Here is a 6,366-nt window from a genome sequence, read left to right on the forward strand (position 1 = left end):
GTTTGTTTTTTTTTTTTAATAACTTTCCTTAGGTCATAGAGATTTCAAATTGTTTAAATAGTGTTTTCACCTCCTGAATGGCTCACTTGTGTAAGCACATAATGGTTTGGACGTTCATATAATTTTTCATAACATACATGGGAAAAATATCATTGTATGTCAAAGTATTTCTTGCTCATGCATATATGCGTCTTGTTTTGGAAAAATCACCTTCTCAAGCTCGTAGGGCCTTGAAACTGTCTAAGTAGCATTTCGGTAGGTCACACAGCTTTGAAACTGTCTAAATAGTGTTTTCAGTGCCAATAACGCACATAAAGGTTTGTAAGGAAATACAGTGTGTTTGTGCAAATTTGATGAATAATGACTTTCTGAACATTATTTTACACGATTTTGACTTTTTAACACTTCATTATTAAATTATGCATTTTAATGTAAACAATGATAGTTCATATACTTTTTCATAATATACACGGGGAAAATGTCATTGAAAAGTATTTCTTGAACGTGCATATTTGCCTTTAAAAATTATTTCTTATTTTACATTATTATTTTGACTTTTTAACACATTAATATCAAAGTGTCCATTTTACTGCAAACAATCATATTTGGTGTCATCATTCATCATGAACATGCAAAAAAATGCCATTGAAAAGTATTTCCTGCAGGTGCATGTATGCTTTTAAAAAACACTTTTTCAAGCTTGTAGCTCCTTAAAACTGTCTAAGTAGCATTTTCAATTGTGTCAGCACTTAAAGGTTTGTTAAGAAGTGTGTTAGTACATATTTGATGAATTGACTTTCTAAACATACTTTTTTCACAATTTTAACTTTTTATCTCTTTATTATCAAATTATGCCTTTCAGTGTAAACAGTAATAGTTCGTACAATTTTTTATCATAAATATGTGAAAAATTTCATTGAAATGTATTTCATTCACGTGCGTACATGCTTTATTTATTTATTTATTTATTTATTTTTGGAAAAATCACTTTCACTAGCTCATAGTGCCAAGAAACTGTCTAAATAGCGGTTTCAGCTCCTAAAGCGTACGGTTGTGTTAGCACAAAGAGGTTTCTTAACAAATATAAGTCTGTTAGTACATATTTGATGAATAATGACATTTGAAACATTATTTTTTTTACGATTTGACTTTTTAACACTTTGTTATCAAATTATGCCTTTTAATGTAAACTACGATAGTTTGTATAATTTTTCATCATAAATGTGAATAGCGTCACTGAAAAGTACTTTATGCACGTGCATATATTTTTAATTTAAAAATCACTTTCTCCTGCTCTTAGCACCTTGAAACTGTCTAAGCAGCATTTTCAGCACTTGAAGCTCACAATTATGTCAGTGCATAAAGGTTTGTTAAGAAATAGAGTGTGCATATTTGATGAATATTGATTTTCTAAACAATATTTTGACTTTTTTACGCTTTATCAAGTTATTCTTTCAATGTAAACAATGATAGTTCCAATCATTTTTCATCATAAACATCAGAAAAAAATATAAAAAGTATTTCATGCACTTGCATATGTTCGTTTTTCATTTTTGAAAAATTCTGTTAACGTTTAAATTTTGTTAAAAAACAAAAAAAGTGTCGGTGCATATTAGAAGAATAATGACTTTTTACACATAATTTTACAAGATTTTTACTTTTTTACACTTTAATATCAAAGTGTGTATTTTATTTTAAACAATCATATTTTGTGTCATTATTTATTATAAACATGTAAAAGATTTTTCTAAGCAATATTTTTACGATTTTACTATTTAAAACTTTATTATTAAATCATGCATTTTATTTCAAACAATGATAGTTCGTATAATTTTTCATCATAATACATGGGAAAAATAGCGCTGTAAAATATTTCTTGCTCGTGCATATATGCTTTTTTTTTTCTTTGAAAAATCACTTTCTTAAGTTCATAGGGCCTTGAAAATGTCTAAGTAGCATTTCCCTAGGTCGTAGAGCTTTCAAACTGTCTAAATTGTGTTTTGAACACTGCACAACTGTGTCAAGCACATAAAGGTTTGTAAAGAAATACAGTGTATTTGTGCATATTTGATGAATAATGACTTTCTGAATATTAATTTTCACAATTTTTACTCTTTAACACTCTATTGTCAAATTATGCATTTTAAGGTACGCAATAATAGTTTGTATCATTATTCAAGATAAGAATACAGTGAATTCCATTTAAGAATACAGCGTGAGTGTAAATTTGATGAATAATGACTTTCTAAACATTGTTTTACACGATTTTGACTTTTGAACACTTTATAATAAAAGTTTGCCTTTTAATGTGTACAAGCATGTTTGGTATTATAATGGTTTGGTATTATAATACTGTTGGTATTGTAATGCTACTTAAACAGTTTCATGTCTCTACAAGCTTGAGAAAGTGATTCCAAAAAAAGCATCAATGCATGTGCATGAAATATTTTCCAATGAAAATTTTTAATGCTTTTTTTAAAATAATGATACCAAATATGATTGTTACAATAAAATACACACTTTGACATTAAAGTGTTAAAAAGTCAAAATCATGAAACATAATGTTCAGAAAGTCATGATTCATCAAATATATACTAACACACTATTTCTTACCAAACCTTTATGTGCTGACACAATAGTGCTCTATAAGCGCTGAAAACACTATTTAGATGGTTTGAAGGCTAGTATGTTAGTGCATGTTTGATGAATAATGACTTTCTAAACATTATTTTGTGCCATTTTGACTTTTTAACACTTTAATGTCAAAGTGTGCATTTGAAGGTGAGCAATCATATTTGGTATCATAATTAATCATAAACATGTAAAAAAAAAAAAAGTCAGTGAAAAGTATTTCATGCATGTGCAAATGTTTTATTTATTTATTTATTTATTTTGAACAATTTCTCAAGCTGGTAGCACCTTGAAACTGTCTAAGTAGCATTTTCAGCTCCTAAAGCAAACACTTGTGTCAGTACATAATGGTTTGTTAAGAAAACAGTGTTTTAGAGCATATTTGATGAATAATGACTTTCTAAACATTATTTTCAAGATTTTAATCAACTAATCAAGATTTTACTTTTTAAAACTTTTTTATTAAATTAGGCATTTTGTGTCTATAGACATTTTTTTTTTAAATCAGTTTCTCAAGCTAGTAGCTCCCTGAAACTATCTAACCAGCATTCCTTAGGTCATAAAGCTTTAAAACTGTATAGTGTTTTTAATGTCTAAGGTGCACAATTCTGTCATCACATAATGGTTTGTTAAGAAAAGTATATTAGTGCATATTTGATGAATCCTAAATATTAATTTTCAATATTTTGACTTGTGTCAGTACATAATGGTTTGATAAGAAAACAATGTTTTAGAGTATATTTGACGAATTTGCTGTCATTATTCATCATAAACATGTATCATTGAAAATTAAGTCATACACGTACATGTATGCTTTTTTTATTTTGGAAAAATGACTTTCTCAAAATATTCTGCTCAAAAAAAAAAAAAAAATGGGAGCACTTAATTGTTACAGTATAACACAATGTCGATTAAACTTCAGGAATATCAGTCTGTCCAGTTAGGAAGCATAAGTGATTTTGAATCAGTTTCACCTGCTTTGGTGCAAATGAAAGTGGCAACAGGTGCACTGGAGAGGCAAAAGCAAGACAACCCCCAAAAAGGGAATGGTTTTGCAGGTGGTGGCCATAAACAATTGCTCTCTCCTTATCCTTTCTGACTGATTTGTCTCTAGTTTTCTGTTTTGTTAGGGTCCTTGTCACTACTTGTAGCATGAGGCAGTACCTGCAACCCAATCAGGCTGCACAGGTAGTCCAGCTCCATCCTGGTGTGTCTCGCAGCACAAGTTTCAAGAGCATGGAGGAGATACTGGCAGACGGGCCGTTACACAAGGAGAGCTGGACAGGGCTTAGAAGGGCAACAATCCAGCAGCAGGACCGGTATCTGCTCCTTTGAGCGAGGTGGAATAGGAGGAGCACCACCAGAGCCCTACAAAATGACCTCCAGCAGGCTACTGGTGTGCATGTTTCTGACCAAACTGTCAGAAACAGACTCCATGAGGGTGGAATGAGGGCCTGATGTCCTCTAGTGTCCTCTAGTGTCCTCTTGCTCACAGCCAAGCATCGTGCAGCTCGATTGGCATTTGCCAGAGAACACCAGAATTGGCAAGTCCGCCATTGGAGCCCCGTTCTCTCCATGGATGAGAGCAGGTTCACACTGAGCATATGTGACAGAAGTGAAAGAGTCTGGAGATGCCGTGGGGAATGTTATGCTGCCTGCAACATCAATCCAGCATGACCAGTTTGGCGGTGGGTCAGTGATGGTCTGAGGATCAATATCCTTGAAGGGTCACACAGACCTCCACGTGCTAGCCAACGGTACCCTTACCGCTGTTAGGTACCAGGATGAAATCCTCAGAGCCACTGTCAGACGTTACGCTGGTGCAGTGGGCCCTGGGTTCCTCTTGGTGCATGACAGTGCCTTGGGTGTGTAGGCAGTTTCTGGATGACGAAGGCATTGATGCCATTGACTGGCTCTCATGTTCCCCAGAATCCAATTGAAACCTCTGGGACATTATGTATTGGAGCATCCAAAGACGCCAAGTAGCACCACAGACTGTCCAGGAGCTCACTGATGCCCTGATCCAGGTCTGGGAGGAGCTGCCCCAGGACAACATCTGCCATCTCATCAGGAGCATGCCCAGACGTTGTCGGGAGTGCATACAGGCACGTGGGGGCCCATACACTCTACCGACTTACATTATGAATTGCCGTAATGAAATTCATGCAAGCTGGATCCGCCTGTAATTTCAATTTTTTACTTTGATTTTCGGTGTGATTTTGAATCCAGCCCTCAGTGTGCTGATGACTTTGGCTTCCAGTGACCCCTGTGACATCATTTTGTTCTCAACAAATTATGCAATGTGTATAAGTGAAGATTTTCAACTTGAGTATTTCGTTCATCGAGATCCAATGTGTGATTTAAGTGTTCTCTTAATTTTTTTGACCAGTGTACTTGCTTCAGCAACGAACAAGAACACAAACAAACAAAGAGCATGTTCCGACATGCTAAGAAAGGTTTCAAACACTGTGGTGCACAAGATATGAATTTTTAAACAAATGATACACGCGCAAGCACAGAGAGAGGTATTTGGACGAGATGGATGGAGAACGGCTTGAGTGAAGTCACTGCTCCGCCAGAGATTTTGTAATGTCTAAAGATGGGAATGATGTTTCTTTCTACGGCACAAAACAGCAAGAATCGAGCACAAACGAACGGCACCGGTTTGGGGCGATTTGGACGGTATGGAGTGGAGAGTAATGTCACTGCCCCGAATCCCATGTGTTAGTTCTAAGGAAGGGAAATAGATATAATGTTCACTGCAACGGCACAAACCGGCATAAATGGAGCACAAACAATCGGCACCGGTTTGAAGGGATTTAGACAGCATGGGGTGGGGAGTTACGTCACCGCTAACAAAAACAACTAACGAAAAGAAACAGTTACAGTGTTTGTTTTAATGGCACAAATGAAGGGCGCCGATATGGCGCGATTTGAGCAACACGGGTGAAGGGGCGTCACACAGCCAAAAAAATAATGTTTACTATCTCAAACACCAAACGTTCGTTTTTGCAGCACAAATCAGCACAAACATACCACAAACAAATGGAATACTTTTGGTGATTATTTAATTTCATGGGGTGCAAACTTCACGGAGATGTGAAGTAATTTTCACTGACATTTTTCACATGTTGAAAAATGATACAAAATATGATTGTTAACATTCAAATGCATAATTCGTTAATAAAATTCTAAAAAATGAAAATCGGGCAAAATAATGTTTAGAAAATCATTATTCACCAAACATGCACTGACACAATGTTTTCTTAACAACCTCCTATGTGCTAACACCAGTGTGCGCTTCAGTCGCTGAAAACGTTATTTAGACAGTTTCAAGGCGCTACGAGCTTGGGACAGTGTTTTTTCTAATACATATTTGAATGAGCATGAAGTAGCCTACTTTTCACTGACATTTTCTAAGGTTTAAGATGAACAATGATAGGAAATGTGATTGTTTGTATTAAAATACATCATTTTATAATAAAGCCCTCAAAAGTGAAATAATGGGGAAAAATAATGTTTAGAAAGTTATTATTCATGAAATATACACTTACACAATGTTTTCTTAAGAAACGTCTAAGTGCTAACACAAGTGTGCGCTTCAAGCGCTGAAAACGCCATTTAGACAGTTTCAATGCACTACGAGACTGGGAAAGCGGTTTTTCTAACAAACGCATTTATGATCGTTCATGAAGTACTTTTCACTGACATTTTTCACATATTTATGAGGAAAAA

Source organism: Pangasianodon hypophthalmus, chromosome 25 (genome assembly GCF_027358585.1).
Source record: "Pangasianodon hypophthalmus isolate fPanHyp1 chromosome 25, fPanHyp1.pri, whole genome shotgun sequence".
In the NCBI taxonomy this organism is placed as follows: Eukaryota; Metazoa; Chordata; class Actinopteri; order Siluriformes; family Pangasiidae; genus Pangasianodon; species Pangasianodon hypophthalmus.